The following is a 17,124-nucleotide window of genomic DNA, read 5'->3' on the forward strand; positions in this document are numbered from 1 at the left end:
AGTTTAAACTCATTCATTTTGTAGTATTGGAATAATAATGGTAACTGTCTTATATGATTATTACAGGATTTGAAATGCAGCGCCTGGCACAGTATCTGGAACAGAATATGCCTTCAATAAATATGAGTGATGCTGCTGATGTGTTAAAAAAATATTTTTAGATAGGGTCTTGCTCTGTTGCCCAGGCTGGAGTGCAGTGGCATAATCGTGACTCACTGCAACCTAGAACTCCTGGGTTCAAGTGATCCTCTTGCCTCAGCCTCCTGAGTAGCTGAGACTATAGGCTCATGCCACCATACCAGGCTTTTTGTTTGTTTGTTGGTTTTCTTAATTTTTAGGAGAGACAAGGTCTTGCTCTGTTGCCCATGCTAGTCTAGAACTACTGGGCTTAAATGATCTTTCTGCCTTGGCCTCCCAAAGTGCTGGGATTACAAGCGTGAGCCACTGTGCTGGACCCTGATGTGTTTCAAAACTTTGTGCATAGGATCTAAAAACCTATGAGTTATTCTAGAGTTCTTCCTCCTTTTTCATTGCTTAGTTCCAGCCTGACACTAGATTCTATTTCCCTAATTGTGCTCCTGCCTGTGTTTACCTCTTTAGTTCCATTGTTACTGCATTTATTAAGACCTCTATCATCTTTCCTATGGAATGTTGCAAAATTCTTCCACTTAGTTCTCCTGACTTTCAGGTTCACTCTTATCTGTTTGATTCTGAACCAACCCCAAACATAAACCTGTTCATCTAACTTCTTGATTAACATCCATGAAAATTCCCCATTGCTAAGACAAAGTGCCAACCTCTTAGAATGGCACTCAGGATGCCTCATGCTTGCTTCCAGTCCCAAGTTCTGTGCTAAACTCACAGAGCACTATTATCAGAGAACCGATTATAGTTTTTTTTAACTAATTATGCAGTGTCTTTCTCCCTGGAACATCCCTCCTCCCAAACTCTTAAGAATCTTTCAAGGCTCTGCTCAAATGTCTCCTATTTTATGAAGCCTTCTCCTTCCCTGACTCGCTCAGGCAGAGTTCTCATTATAACTGCCTATTAACTTCACACATAAATCAATTACAGTCATTATAACATGAAGTTATGTCTTTTTCTTCTTTACATATTGGTTTTCCAAACACACTTGTGAGCTCCCTGAAGGCAGGCACATAGCTTATTTATTTCTGGCTTTTTACCGTCTAGTATTATGCTTGGAATTGGGTGGCTTTTCAATAAATGCATGTAAAATTAAAGGCAGACCTGGTTTGGTACAGTGGCTCACATCTGTAATTCCAGCGCTTTGCGAGGCTAAGGCAAGAGGATCACTTGAGGCCAGGAGTTCAAGGCCAGCCTGGGCAAGATAGTGAGGCCCCACTCTCTACAAACAATTTTTAAAAATTAGCTAGACATGGTGGAGTGCACCTGTAGTTCTAGCTCCTCAGGAGTTTAAAGTGGTGGGATAAGTTGAGTCCAGGAGTATGAGGCTGCAATGACCTATTACCACACCACTGAACTCCAAGACCCTGTCTCTGAAAAAAAAATTAAAGGTAGATCAACTGATACTCTTGGAATTCATAATATTCCAAATAAGATAAAAAATTCACTCAGTAAACATCCTACTCAAGAAATCTAAGAAGATTATGTAACTTTCCCATCAATTTCTCTTATACTGGGGGAAAGGCCTATTTTAGACTATAACAAAGCACTAAAATGAAGCAAGTTTGTCCCATTCTTTAAGTAGTGGGACAAGAAAGAACAGAAAAGTATTTCATTTAGTTTTTAAATATTTTTTTAAAAATTTTAAAATTTTTCTTATTTTTTTATTTTTTATTTTTATTTTTTGAGACGGAGTCTCATTCTGTAGGCCAGGCTGGAGTAGAGTGGCACAATCTCGACTCACTGCAACCTCCGCCTCCCAGTTCCAAGCTATTCTCCTGCCTCAGCCTACCGAGTAGCTGGGATTAAAGGCGCCCACCACCATGCCTGGCTAATTTTTGTATTTTTAGTAGAGACAGGCTTTCACCATGTTGGCCAGGCTGGTCTTGAACTCCTGACCTCAGGTAAACCACCTGCCTCGGGCTCCCAAAGTGCTTGGATTATAGGTGTGAGCCACCACGCCCAGCCATTTCTTTAGTTTTTTACATGCTGATTAAAATACCATTGAAGTAAGATTTGTTATAGATAAGCTGAAATACAACAGACTTGATTGACTCTAAGTTAAAAGGGAGTTTAAAGAAGGACTCATTTCCCCCTTTTTAAACTTTGTGTTTCTGTATGAAGGACAAGAACACCAACAGGGAGGGATTCAGGGAAGTTTATGATTGAGAATTACTATGGGGTTGCCTCAAGCTTTTCCCTCTACTATAAAATACTTACAGAGTAAAGAGGGAGTACGTGAAAAAAGATACCAGCATTTGCATTAAAGATCTCTATAAAAAAAAAAGTAATCATTTAAAAGAGTAAGTTTTAGTGGAAACTGCTATTTCTATCCATTCTGGCTTTCTGCTCATCAAGCTGTGTTTTTGTGTGTGTCTGTCTGTATATGTGAAGAACTCTCAAATTACTGTTATTTTCCTTCATTTCGTTTTGTTTTTCCTTCAAGTTTTGAATATTTTACAGCAATAACAGAAAACAGAATTGTTCAGAGTCCAACATTCCTCATTAGTCATTCACCACAACTTGTAATAAGATGGATAAAGATAATGGGAAGCAGAGATCAATCACTACGCTGTTATACTGTGTGTGAAATAATTTGTGATACAGATGCAACCCAGTAATGCTGGGGCCTGCCTGGGATGTTTTAGAACACATACAGAAGTAATCGTCCAGAGATGAAATCCTGTGACAGAAAGGACAGTTTTGGATTACAACTGATAAACCCCCACCAATACATGGCTCAAATCAGCCAACAAGTAATGAGTGTTGCTATGGACCAGTGAGACAGGGAAAGGCCTGCTTGTCTGTCTTAGGTGCGAAAATTATAATATGAAAAGCTTATTCATTCTCTAATTGAATCTGAATCAACAATGATTATAAACATCTGTATGCAGAAAATTAAAGTCAGAAATCTATACCTTATGTTTTTATACTAGGCTAAATACAAAAAACATATTTATCTGCAATTTCTCCAAATCTCTTCATAGTATCTTTACCCTAAAACTCCCACCACTCCCCACACATCTTCTGATCTTCATTTTCTTCCATTGCAGGAATTCCACCCTAACCATCCTCCTGCTTCAATATGGGGAAGATTTACATGAGTATAAAATGGGAATAAAGCAGGCAAAGCCAGGGTGGAATTTAGGAAAGCTTACAATTTGATAAGGAGTAGCCCAGGTAAGGCCTGAAAGGTGAATTGTGGTATGATTGCGAAGGTTCTGGCTGGAGGGCTGGACTTCATACCTCTGGAATAAGAGGCATGTGTTAGATAGATTATACCAACAATAGTATTTAGGGCTAATTGACTAGAACAGAAACTGGAGACTTGAGAGTAGTTATGAAAAAAATCAAAATACATTAATATACACGACATTATAAGAACTTGGCTTTTGGCAGTGAAAGTGGAAGTGGATCAGAAAAGAAGGAATGAAAAAAGAAAAAAGAGATCCTATGCTAGAAACATGTAATTTTCCCCCTCAATCTCATAAATCTCAAATGCAGCATGTTCACCCCATAAAATGCTAGGTATCTGCTTGTGTTAGTCCCATACACTTAAACTATTCTCTCAATGACGTTATCATGACAGTTCAGTGGTCATCAGCTAAGGACAATAAAATTTACTTAAGAAGACTAATGCTGCAAACATCGTTCTTGTTAGAGAAACCTCCCTACCTCCACTCTGACCCACATGAACAGGAAGCATGGACCAGGCCATTAATGAACTAACATTTTGTCACAACATCTAGATAACATGAACGTTGGATTTATCCAATGTTAGGTGGCTACCATGAATCAGAGGCTGCAGGGAGGCACCCAGGCGGCATTAGATTGGGGCAACAGCAGAAATAGCAAACTAGGGCCATATTGTTCTGGAAGCATTCCTACCAAAATTCTTCAGATAGTAAATGGAATGGAGAAACCAAATGTTAGAAAAAATTAGAAAGAAATCAAAATAGGGAGAGAATACCATAATGATCCTTTATGATTAAGGAAATATTACTATGAGTTGTATTTACTTTGTGTAAACTGAACTGTGATGACATTATATAGTACTGTAGAATAGAAACAAAGTTTAAGGAGCTCTCAAGGTCATTCGGTCCAACTTCTCACTTTTACAGAAATGTTGTGTATAGAATCTCTAATATGTGACTAGCTGGCATCAGCCTCAATCATCTCAATCATAGCAATTTTTTCTGCCAGTGAAAACTATGAAGGCATTTCATTTGGAGTATCTTAATTCTGAAGGTACCTTCAACTACATCCCTTTCACCTTTACTCATTCATAGTTCTGTTTACAGGAGGCAACTCTCTATTCTATTTCCTTATGACAATTTCAAATATTTACAATTTTGTGTGTTTTTCTCCTGTTGTCATTAAGATAAAATCCAAACTCCAGACTGGCAAAAGCCTCTTAAAATGTGATACTTAGACTCAAACACAGTATCCCAGAAATCATCTAATCAATAAAAGAATGAACAAATAAACTTCCATGTTTGGGAAATTTATATTTCTTTTAAGACAGCCTAGTGTGCCTTACCCACTTCATTAGACACTTCATTCATCCATTCAATAAATATTTACTTGATGCACACCATATTCCATGCACTGTTTTATATGCTGTGATTAGGTAAAGAACAGAAACAGGTAAGGTCTTTGTTTTTATAGAGCTTATGTTATGGTAGAGTAGAAAAAAACATAATGAAGAAAAAAATGACTAACATAAATTCAGAGGATCAGCGCTATGAAGCTGAAAACAAAATAAGGGTGGTGTGATAACCTAGAATGGGATAACTAAGTGATTAATTTAGAGTGGAGGATGTGGGATGCCATTTTAAGGACATAATATTAGAGTCAGGCTATTCTTGGAAATATATGGAAAAGAGCCATCTAGACAGAGTGAAGAGTGAGTGCAAAGTTCCTGAAGGGCAGATGCTTGGCACTTTCAAGGTGCAGAGAAGCTAGTGAAGCTAGAGTGAAGTCAGGAAGGAGGGAGGTGAAAATAGGTGAAATCAGAGATGGAGTATTTGATCTTATTTGCAACCAGAAACCACTGGAGGGTAGTAAAGAAGAGTGTGGGATGATCTGACCTTCAATGTGATCCTTGATGCAACTGCTGTTGACTCTTGATCAATGAGGGACTGGGGCACTGACCCCCTGGGGCAAGGTTGAAAATCCACATAACACTTTTGACTCCCGGCTAATTTAACTACCAATAGCCTACTGTTGACCAAAAGCCTTCTTGGTAACAAATAGTCAACACATACTTTGTATATTGTATGTATTATACATTGTATTCTTGCAATAAAGTAAATTAGAGAAAAGAAAATGTTAAGAAAATCCTAAGGAAGAGAAATATATTTACTATTCATTAAGTGGAAGTGGATCATCACAAGGTCTTCAGCCTCTTCATCTTCACATTGATTAGGCTGAGGAGGAGGAGGAAGAGGAGGGACTGGTCTTGCTGTCTCAGGGGTGGCAGAGGTGGAAGAGGTGGAGGAGGTGGAAGGGGAGCAGGAGATGCAGGCACACCCAGTGCAACTTTTATTGAAAAAAATCCCTGTGTGAGTGGGCCCATGCAGTTCAAACCATTTTCGTTCAAGGGTCAACCGTATTTGTTTTCTATTGGGTCTACTCATTATATACTCTTTGCTTTATTTCCTCCCTTGGACTCATCAATTAAATATTATTATTTAACTCTCTTCTAAATTACCTTATTAGTTTTACATTATTTACCTTCTGTATTACATTAGGCTTTCTTGACTTACTAATATCTAATTTTAATTAGTGTTTTTTTTTTTTTTTTTTGACAGTCTCACTTTGTCGCCCAGGCTAAAGTGCAGTGGTGCAATCTCCGCTCACTGCAACGTCTGCCTCCCAGGTTCAAGCAATTCTACTGCCTCAGCCTCTTAAGTAGCTGGGATTACAGGCGCATGCCACTGTGTCCAGCTAATTTATGTATTTTTAGTAGAGACGAGGTTTCACCATGTCGATCAGGCTGGTCTCAAACTCCTGACTTCAGGTGATCCACCCACCTCGGCCTCCCAAAGTGCTGGAATTACAGGGGTGAGCCACTATTCTTTTTTTTTAACCAAATCTTTGAAAATACAAACACCTTAGAACACTTTAACTCTGTTTGATCTCACCTGCCTTTCACGCTTTTGTGTATTTTAATTCTACATATGTTTTAAATACTAGAAGTCATTATTTTCCTGACTTAATACAGTAAATATTCATTTTGATTTCCTCAGTCCTTTACCATTACCCTTCAAATTACCATGAATTTCTCTTCCTTCATCTGGAGATTCTTTTCCCCCCCTGAAAAATCTTTACTTGTATTTCTTTGAATCTGAATCTATTTACGATGAATTTTCTGATTTTTTTTTTCCTGGAAATGCCATTAACACACCCTCTTTGATTTTATAAGATTTTTCTTAACTCAATATAGAACTGATATTCAGTTTTTATTTGTTTGGAACCTTGAGATATTTTTCATTGTGTTCTGATTTATGTAGTTTCTGCTAAGAAATTAGTAGTTAATTTTATTTTTGCTTCTTGTATAGACAGTTTGCCTCCCCCTGCACCCCTTGGCAGGTTTTAAGATTTTTTCTGGTCACTGGCTTTTACTTCTATTTGGTGTGCTCTTTTTCTTCTTCTTGCCATTTGTATTGCTTCTTGAATCAGCAGCTTAAAATCTGATTACTTTTGAACATTTGTGGAACATTAGTTACAAATAATGCTTCTGCTTTAATTTCCTTTTTTTTTTTTTTTTTGTAGGTCTCTAATTACACCTATGTCAGACTGTTTTGGGGTTTTTTTGTTGTTTTTTTCAGTTTTTTGTTTTTTTGAGATGGAGTCTTGCTTTGTTTCCCAGGCTGGAGTGCAGCTGCGCGATCGCAGCTCACTACAACCTCCACCTCCCGGGTTCAAGCACTTCTCCTTCCTCAGCCTCCCGTGTAGCTGAGATTACAGGCGCACGTCACCACATCCAGCTAATTTCTGTATTTTTTGTGGAGACAGGGTTTCACCTTGTTGGCCAGGCTAGTCTCAAACTTCTGACCTCAGATGATCCGCCTGCCTTGGCCTCCTAAAATGCTGGGATTACAGGCGCGAGCCACCACGCCCAGCTTGTTAGACTGTTTTTAAAGTCCATATCTCTCTTATTCTCTTTTCTGTATTTTTCCATTCCCCTTTCTCTTTTTGTTTCAATCTAAATATTTTCTACTGGCCTATTTTCTATTCAGAAATCAGATTCACAAATCCTCTCTCAAGCTGTGTAGAATCTCTTATTCTATTGTTTTCTTAATTTCAATTTTTTTTTTTCATTTCTAAAACTGTTCTTTATTGTTTCTAGCTTTTTGGAAAAATTCCCAATCTTTTCTTCTAATTTTTGAACAGATCAATCACAATGATTTTAAAATCTGTTTTTGATAATTCCTATATCCATCCCATAGGGGCGGTCTTTTTTTTCTTCATTTAATTATTATTATTTTTTCCTGTCTCTTTGTGTGTCTACTAATTCTTAATTAAATGCTAGAAATTGTATGAAGAATTGTATATGCGCTGGCTTATAATTTTTCTTCAGAGAGGGGTTCATTGGCTGATGGGGGATAGGTAAAGTAGTAGCCTGTCAGCTAAATCTGATAAAGATGAAGCTCATTTGAGCCTAGGTTTTCATTTTTGTAAGGCCTGCTCTCTATTTCTGGTTTGCCTTTTTGTGTGTGTGTATAATACAGCCTTTTTGGAGCCTCAAATGAAACGCTGGGCCATTTCTTTGTATTCTACCTACTTGCTGATTCTTGCTAATAATTTATTAGAAGTTTTAAAAACTTTTATACATTGATAGTTTTGTTCCCAATGTTTACACTGCATTTTCCTTTCACTGCCTGATTGTACTGGATTTCACCAGTAAGTATGATGATTGCAATATGTTTTTTGGTGGGTGCTCTATATGAGACTAAGAAATCTCCCTTCTATTATTAGTTTTTAATACTTTTGTTGTTGTTTTTGAAAATGTACGTTGAATCTTATCAACATCCAAAAGCTTTTTCTACATATATTGATATGATCATACAATTTTTCTTTTGTAGTCTGTTAATATGATAATTTTCACGGATTAAATTTGAGTGTGAGACCAAATTCAATTACTATAACTCCACTTGTTTATGATTTTTTCTTATTTTTGATATAAAAGAACTTCTTTTTCCAATTTATTTAGGAATTTTATATTTATGTTCATTATGGCAAAAGTGAGATTGGCCTATAACTTTTTTTCCTTTGTAATAATGCCTTTTCAGTTTTTGAAATCACAGTTATAAGTTGGCAGTGGTCTCTTTCTCTGTACTCTGGGAGAGCCAGAGTAAATTTGGAATTATTTCATCTTTAAATATTTGGTAGAATTCACCACTGAAACAACCATCTGGGCAAGGAATGTTCTTTATGAGAAGGTTTTTAATTATAAATTAAATAAATTGACAAGTTTGCAATCTCTTTAGTAGTTATCTGACTAATCCAATTTTTCTGTTTCTTCTTGTGTTGGTTTTGGTAAATTGTTTACTTCTAGGTATTTGCTTATTTTATATAAATAATCAAATTTACTCATAAATTTAATAAAATAATTGAACTTTCTTTTTATTGTCTGTATGACCTATTTTTATTCTTGAAATTATTTATTCATAATTCTCCTTTCATTGCTAATATTGTGAGGTGTTTTACTCCAGTTTCATCTAATTTTGACCCCATCAACAGGGTATTTCTGAGCAAAATTAAAAAAAGGAACAGCTGTAGTTAATAGTCATTTGATAAATTCTAATCCATTGGTATTGATTCCAGTAGGAAACAAATGGCACTCTCAAACTGGGCAATTTTAAGTTAATTTATTAAAACAATTATTTTAAAGTTGTCTGCAGGACTCGGGGAAATAGCAGAAATATCACAGGACCCTGGGACTAGTAAATGCAGGGAGGTGTTACCACTTCTGGACCTGGAGGAGCAAAGGAGGGAATGATAACTAGAACACAATGCGAGTAGCTGTGCAAATGACTGCCTGATAGATGCTGAGATAACCAAACCAGGAATGAAGTCAAGGAAAAATATCTTGATCTCGCTTTTCTCTAGATCTCAAGTCTCTTGAGAGCCTCCTACTGATTGAATTAAATCAGGTGCTGAAAGGCAAAGGAGTAGTCAGTCTTTAACCTGGAGCTCAAGGCAATGTTAAGAGTGAATCTAGAGGGCAAATCAAGCTATCCAATGTGTTTTGGAAAGCCATTTTGTTATATTTCTTAGCAATTGAGAAACTCATAGACTCTTAAGAATAGTAAATCATTTTGCAAGTGCCTTCCAAATTTTGCTTTCAAAAATTGGAAGCAGATACCACCTGATAAATCACTAAAAAAACTTATTTTGAGGACAGATTACTATGTGTTTTTGCAATACAATTTAGAGGGAGCTCAAAGAACTGAGTAGTACTATTACAACAAAACTTTCATTTTCATCGGCTTACTTATGTGAACCATTTTTCTTAAAACATTGCTATAATGAGACTAGAATCGATCCTGATCCTTATTTTATCAACAAATAATATTTATCCTTGACTGTATTATTTGAGGGAAAAGCTCCATTCATATTGGTAAGAATGCTTTTCTGATACATTTTAATTTCTAATTTAAAATAATCGTTCATAAAAATGTTAACATTATAGCTATACTTCTCCCTGGAATATTACCCCAGTGGCCAGGAAACTGCCTGTGCCTGTTCCTGGGAAACCAGAGCATGGACTTGCCTGACCCAGCCCCCACCTGGCTTTGCCCCTCCACACACCCTGGTAGTGTAGCACCATGGACAGGGTCCTTTGGGCTCTCCATGGCCTCACCCATTGCCCAAAGCACTGGAATACCTCCCTTGGGTAACATAAGGCAAGCACAAATTTCACAGCTACCACCACAGCTGGTGCTGTTTTGCATGTGCCACCTCGTGGCTGGAAGCCAACTGCCTTCAGCCTTTTACAACATCTGCAGGAACAATCACACAGAGCTCTGGAAAAAGAAAACTTTTGTGTGACCTCAGCCTTCACCATTGCCTGCATCACCCTAGCTGACCAGTAGGTCTTGAGTCTGTCCACACGCCCCATACATTACTACTACTGTTGACATTTGAGAAAGCCAACACACTAAGGCTATTTGTAACTAAGGAAATCTCAGAGTCTACATCACTGCCCTCCTACCTCCATCAGACCTGGTGCTGGTGCCCGCTGCTGTGAGACTAGAGGACATGTCACATCACTGGATCCCTTGCAGACATTCCCTAGTACCAGCCTGAAGTGTGGCAGCCCCACTGGGTGGCTAGACCCAGTAGAACAGCAGCATTCACAGTAGTCTTGTTCTCAGGGACTCCTACTCTTAGAGGGAGGGGGAGTGCACCACATTAAGGAATACCCCATGGGACAAAAGAAACAAGACCGCAGGCCTTGAGTCCCCGAACTTTCCACTTGTGGGAAGTTTCTTTCAGCACAGGCACAGGTACAGTTCTGGGCTTAGTGGGGAAAGTCTGTGGCTCTTAACCCAACAGTCAGGCAGCCCTTGTACTCATGAGGGGTCGTGGAGAAGGGGACCTCTTCTCCCCCTCATCTACCATTATAGACACAGCTGGGGCAACTCCTATGGGAGCTTGGCATGGGTAGATCTGTAGACACCCTTTCTGGAACATTTCAGGACCATTCCTGAACATTTCTGGAGCATTCTTAAAGGAACATTCTCAAAGGAAGAGTGCCATCGAGGCTTGTTTGAAATGTAGAGTCACAACCCCTCTCTACATGGAGCGTGAGCCTTCCTGCAGATGAAAAGAGGTGCCTGTCTGATGTGAACAGCTGGAACACTCAGTTAGGGGTGTGACGGGAAGGTGGATCACTTTCCTGCTGGCCTGGAAGCAGAGCTGTGGCAGCCCCCTATCTACCCTTGAAAAGACCTCAGTGCATCTCACTGATAACTTCCCCAGCCACTGCTGTAAAGGCTGGGATCTCTGCCTATACTGGGGTTTGTATTTATCCGCCTGCTTTAGCCATAGCTGGTTTTGACCTGTGGGCACCTCAAACTGGCCAGAAGCCTGAACTGTTCAATCCAGTGAATAAAAAATACTAGGGAAAAAAAATTTTAAGTGCACATCTCTGGAGAATGAGATAAGCTTCATGAGACCCCTGCCATTCCAGCCCAATAGGGGACAATGAACCTGCTCACATACCCAGCACGTCATTACTGCAGCCAGCATCGAAGAAACCCATCACACAAAGATTCTCCGTAACCAAGGAACTCATACAGAGTCTTTACCACTGAAAGCACTCAGAGCTGAAGCTAAGTGACAATAAACTATAAACATTAAAGTCACATCCTCAAGGGGAAACAAGAGATATAAAAAACCACAGTCTAATAAAAAAATAAATTCAAGAATAATAATAAATAGTTTACCCAAATAAGAAGGAACCAGGAAAATAATTCGGCAATATAAATAAATAGGGTTCTATAACACCCCCAAAAGATCACACTAACTCTCCAGCAGTAGATCCAAATCAAAATGAAATATTTGAAATACATGACAAATAATTAAAAAGATTAATTATTAAGTTGTTCAAGGAGATACAAGAGAAACAAACATAATGAAATTAAATCAACATAAAGAAATTAAAACCAACTTAAATTTTAAAAGCCAACATAAAAAATTTTAGAAAATCAGGATATAAATGAAAAATTTTTTAAACAGATACATATTTTAAAGAAAATCCAGTCAGAACTTCTGGAAATGAAAGACACATTTAGGAAACTACAAAATGCAGTGGAAAGTCTTAACAATAGAATAGACCAACTAGAAGAAAGAATTTCAGAGCCTAAAGACAAGGTTTTTGAATTAACCCAATCAGATAAATATAAAGGAAAAAAGAATTAAAAGCAATAATCAAAGTCTCCAAAAAATATGGGATTATATAAATTGGCAAAACCTAAGAAATATAGGTGCTCCTGAGGCTGAAGAAAAAGTTAAAATTTGGAAAAATTATTTGAGGGAATGATTCAGGAAAATTTCTCTGACCTTGCTAGAAATCTAGACATCCAAATATGAGAAGCAATTTTTTTTTTTTGAGACAGAGTCTTGCTCTGTCACCCAGACTGGAGTGCAGTGGCATGATCTCACTGCAACCTCTGCCTCCCGGATTCAAGTGATTCTTCTGCCTCAGCCTTCCGAGTAGCTGGGATTATGGGTGCCCACCACCACATGGCAAATTTTTGTATTTTTAGTAGAGACAGGGTTTCACCATGTTGGCCAGGCTGGTCTCGAACTCTTGACCTCAGGTGATCCTCCCACCTCGGCCTCCCAAAGTGCTGAGATTATAGGGCTGATTCACTGTGCCTAGCCCAGAAGCTCAATATTAATGGTCAAATGCAAATAGTCTAAATGATCAACTTAAAAGATACAGATTGGTAGAATGGATTAAAAAAGGGCATCACCAAGGCATATAGTCACCAGGTTATCCAACGTCAATGTGAAGGAAAGAATTTTAAGAGTAGTGAGACCAAATATCAAGTAACATATAAAGGAAAACCTATCAGACCAACAGCAGACTTCTCAGCAGAAACCTTATAAGCCATTAGGGACTGGGGTCCTGACTTCAGTCTCCTTAAACAGAAAAAAACTGTCAGTCAAGAATTCTGTATCTAGCAATACTAAGTAGAATAAATAAAGGAAAAATAAAGTCTTTCTTAAGCAAATGCTGAGAGAATTTGCCAACGATAAACCAACTCTACAATAAATGCTAAAAGGAGTTCCAAATCTTGAACCAAAAGGTGTATATACACCAGGATGGAAACTCCTGAAAGCATAACATTCATGGGGCTTATAAAACAATAACACAATTAAAAAATCAACACATGGCTGGAAGAATACTTCACATCTCAATATTAATGTCAAATGCAAATGCCCTAAATGATCCACTTAAAAGATAGATTGGCAGAATCTATTTAAAAAAATCAAAGACCAAATATCTGCTATCTTCAGGAGACACAGATAACATATAAGGATTCTTATAGACTCAAAATAAAGGTGTGGATAAAAGTATTCCATGCAAATGGAGACCAAAAGTGAGTGGGAGCAGCTATTATTATCTCAGATAAAACAGGCTTTAATGCAACAACAGTAAAAAAAGAGAAAGAAGGGCATTATAAATTGATGAAAGGATCAATTCAACAAGAAGATATAACAATCCTAAATATATATGCATCTAATGCTAGAGCTCCCAGATTCATAAAGCAATTACTAGTAGACCTAAGAAAGGATATACAGCAACACAATAGTGGGGCACTTTAACACTCTACTGACAGCATTAGACAGATCATCAAGGCTGAAAGTCAAAAAAGAAACACTGCGACTTAAACTACACTCTAGAACAAATAGACCTAATAGACATTTACAGAACATTCTACCTAAGAACTACAGAATATACATTCTTCTCATTAGCACACAGAACATTCTCCAAGATAGACCATATGATAGGTCACAAAACAAGTCTCAATAAATTTTAAGAAATAAAAATCATAGGCCAGGCACGGTGACTCACGCCTGTAATCCCAGCACTTTGGAAGGCCGAGGTGGGTGGATCATGAGGTCAGGAGTTCCAGACCAGCCTGGCCAACATGGCGAAACCCTGTCTCTACTAAAAATTAGCTGGGCATGGTGGTGGGTGCCCGTAATCCCAGCTACTCAGAAGGCTGAGGCAGGAGAATCATTTGAGCCCGGGAGGCAGAGGTTGCAGTGAGCCAAGATCACGCCATTGCACCACTCCAGCCTGGGTGACAGGGTGAGACTCCATCTCCAAAAAAAAGAAAAAAAAAATCCTATCAAGTATCTTCTCAGACCATAGAGGAATAAAACTGGAAACCAATTCCAAAAGGAACCCTTAAAACTACAAATATACATGGAAATTAAACAATCAACTCCTGAATGATTTTTGGCTTAACAATGAAATCAAGATGGAAATTTAAAATTTTTTTGAAATGAATGATAAGAGTGACATAAGTTATCAAAACCTCCAGAATACAGCAAAAGCAGTAAGAGGAAAGTTTACATTGCTAAACGCCTACATCAAAAATTATTAAAAATCACAAACTGACAACCTAATATCCTAGCTAGAGGAACTAGAAAAATAAGAACATACCGAAGCCAAATCTAGTAGAAGAAAATGAATAACATGGGGTCAGGGGTGGTGGCTCACATCTGTAATCCCAGCACTTTGGGAGGCCAAGGTGGGCGGATCACTTAAGCTCAGCAGTTTAACACCAGCCTGGGCAACATGGGGAAACCTCATCTCTACTAAAAATACAAAAATTAGTTGGGCATGGTGGTGTGTGCCTGAAGTCCCTGCTGCTTGCTGGGGCTGAGGTGGGAGGATCGCTTGAGCCTTAGAGGTTGATGGAGGCTGCAGTAAGCTGAGATTGCACCACTGCACTCCAACCTGGCTCACAGAGCAAGACCCTGACAGAAAAAAAGAATAATAAAATAAAAAAATAAAAAGAAAGAAAGAAAAGAAAAGAAATAACAAAGATTAGAGCAGAGCTAAATGAAATTGAAATAAAACATATACAAAAGATAAATGAAACAAAAAGCTGGCTCTTTGAAAAGCTAAACAAAATTGATAGACCACTGGCTAGATTAACCAAGAAAAGAAGAGGAAAGATTCAAATAAGCTCAATTAGAAGTGAAAATGGAGACATTTCAACTGACACCACAGAAATACAAGATCGTTCGAAACTACAGTGAACACCTAAATGCACACAAAATAGAAAATCTAGAGAAAATGAATAAATTCCTAGAATCATACAACCCTCTTAGCTTGAATCAGGAAGAAACAGAAATCCTGAACAGACTAATCACAAGCAATAAGATTGAATCAGTAATAAAATAAATTGCCAACAACAACAAGAAGCCAACAGCCAGACAGATTCACAACCAAATTCTACCAGACATTCAAAGAAGAATTGGTACCAATTTCACTGAAACTATTCCAAAAGATTAAGAAGGAATCCTCCCTAACTCATTCTACAAAGCCAGTTTCACCCTGATAACAAAAGCCAAGAAAGGCCATAACAAAGAAACAAAACTCCAGACTAATATCCCTGATAAATATAGATGCAAAAATCCTTAACAAAACACATGCAAATCAAATCCAATAGCATATGAAAACAAAAATAATTCTCCACCATCAGGTGGATTTCATTCCATGGTTACAGGGATAGTTCAACATATGCAAGTCAATAAATGTGATTCAGCTGGGTGCAGTGGTGCACACCTGTAATCCCACCACTCTGGGAAGCTGAATTTGAGACCAGATTGGGCAACATAGCAAGACCTTGTCACTACTACTGCTACTACTACTACTACTACTACTATTATTACTACTACTACTAAACTAGCTGGGTATGGTGGTGTGCACCTCTGGTCCCAGCTACTTGGGAAGCTGAGGCAGGAGGATCTTGAGCCCATGAGGTTGAGGCTGCAGTGAGCTGTGATCATGCCACTGCACTCCAGCTTGGGCAACAGAGTGAGATCCTGTCTTAAAAAATGTGATTCATTACATAAACAGAATTAAAAACAAAAACCATATGATCATCTCAATAGATGCAGAAAAGTCATTCAATAAAATCCAGTATCCCCTTGTGATAAAAACCTTCAACAATCTAGGCACAGAAGGAACATACCTCAAAATAATAAAAGTCATATATGACAAACCCACAGGCAACATCATACTGAATAGGGAAAAGCTGAAAGCATTTCCCTTAAAAGTAAGAACAAGACAAGGATGCCCACTGTCACCACTTCTATTAACGTAGTACTGGAAGTCCTAGCCAGAGCAATCAGACAAGAGAAATAAGTAAAGGGCATCCAAATTGGAAAAGAGGAAATCAAATTATCTCTGTTTGAAAGTGATGTGATTTCATACCTAGAAATCCCTAAACACTCCTTCAAGACTCCTAGATCTGATAAATGAACTCAGTAAAGTCTCAGGTTACAAAATCAATATACACTAATCAATAGCACTGCAATACATCAACAATGACAAAGCTAAGAATCAAATGAAGAACTCAATCCCTTTTAAAATAACTACAAAAAATAAAATACCTAGAAATATACTTAACCAAGGAGATGAAAGATTTCTACAAGGAGAACTATAGAACACTGCTGAAAGAAATCATAGATGGCACAAACAGAAATACACACCGTGCTCATGCATTAGAAGAACCAACATTGCAAAGATGACCATGCTGCCCGAAACAATCTATAGATTCAGTGCGATTCCTACCAACATCATTTTTCACAGAATTAGAAAAAAAAATCCTAAAATTCAAATGAAACCAAAAAGAGCCAAATAGCCAAAGCAATCCTAAGCAAAAAGAATAAATCTGGAGGCATCACATTACCCAACTTCAGATTATACAAGGCTATAGTAAGCAAAACAGCATGGTACTGGTCAATGGAACAGAATAGAGAATCCAGAAATAAAGACAAAAACTTACAACCAACTGAACTTTGGCACAGTGTACAGAAACATAAATTGGGGAAAGGACACCCTATTAAACAAATGGTGCTGGGAAAATAGAAAAGCCACATGTAGAAGAATGAAATCGGATCCCTATCTTTCACCATATACAAAAAGTAACTCAGGATGGATTAAACACCTAAATCTAACTTCTGAAACAACAACAACAAAAATTCTACAAGAAAATCTAGAAGAAACTCCTCTGGACATTGGCCTGGGCAAAAAATTTATGGTTAAGACCCCAAAAGCAAATGCAACAAACACAAAAATAAATACATGGGGTATAAGTAAACTAAAAAACTTCTGCATAGCAAGAAGAAATGATCAGCATAAGCAGATGACCTACAGAATGGGAGATAATATCTGCAAGTTATGCATCTGACAAAGGACTAATATCCAGAATATAC

At 37.8% G+C, this 17,124-nt stretch overlaps 1 long non-coding RNA gene across 3 annotated transcripts in view; it reads left to right on the plus strand.

Moving 5' to 3' along the window:
• LOC134739484 (uncharacterized) overlaps positions 1-7,367 on the plus strand; it is an 83,251-nt gene extending 75,884 nt beyond the window's left edge. Inside the window, exons 5-6 of one of the 3 annotated variants that reach the window (XR_010126173.1) lie at positions 67-3,324; positions 5,958-7,367. This is a non-coding gene — a long non-coding RNA (uncharacterized LOC134739484). Of the gene's footprint in view, positions 1-66; positions 4,768-5,957 lie in introns of those variants that run through there. The other 2 variants (XR_010126171.1, XR_010126172.1) reach the window with 2 other exon arrangements.
• The last annotated feature ends 9,757 nt before the right edge of the window (positions 7,368-17,124 follow it).

This window comes from Pongo pygmaeus, chromosome 3 (assembly GCF_028885625.2).
Source record: "Pongo pygmaeus isolate AG05252 chromosome 3, NHGRI_mPonPyg2-v2.0_pri, whole genome shotgun sequence".
Classification (NCBI taxonomy): Eukaryota; Metazoa; Chordata; class Mammalia; order Primates; family Hominidae; genus Pongo; species Pongo pygmaeus.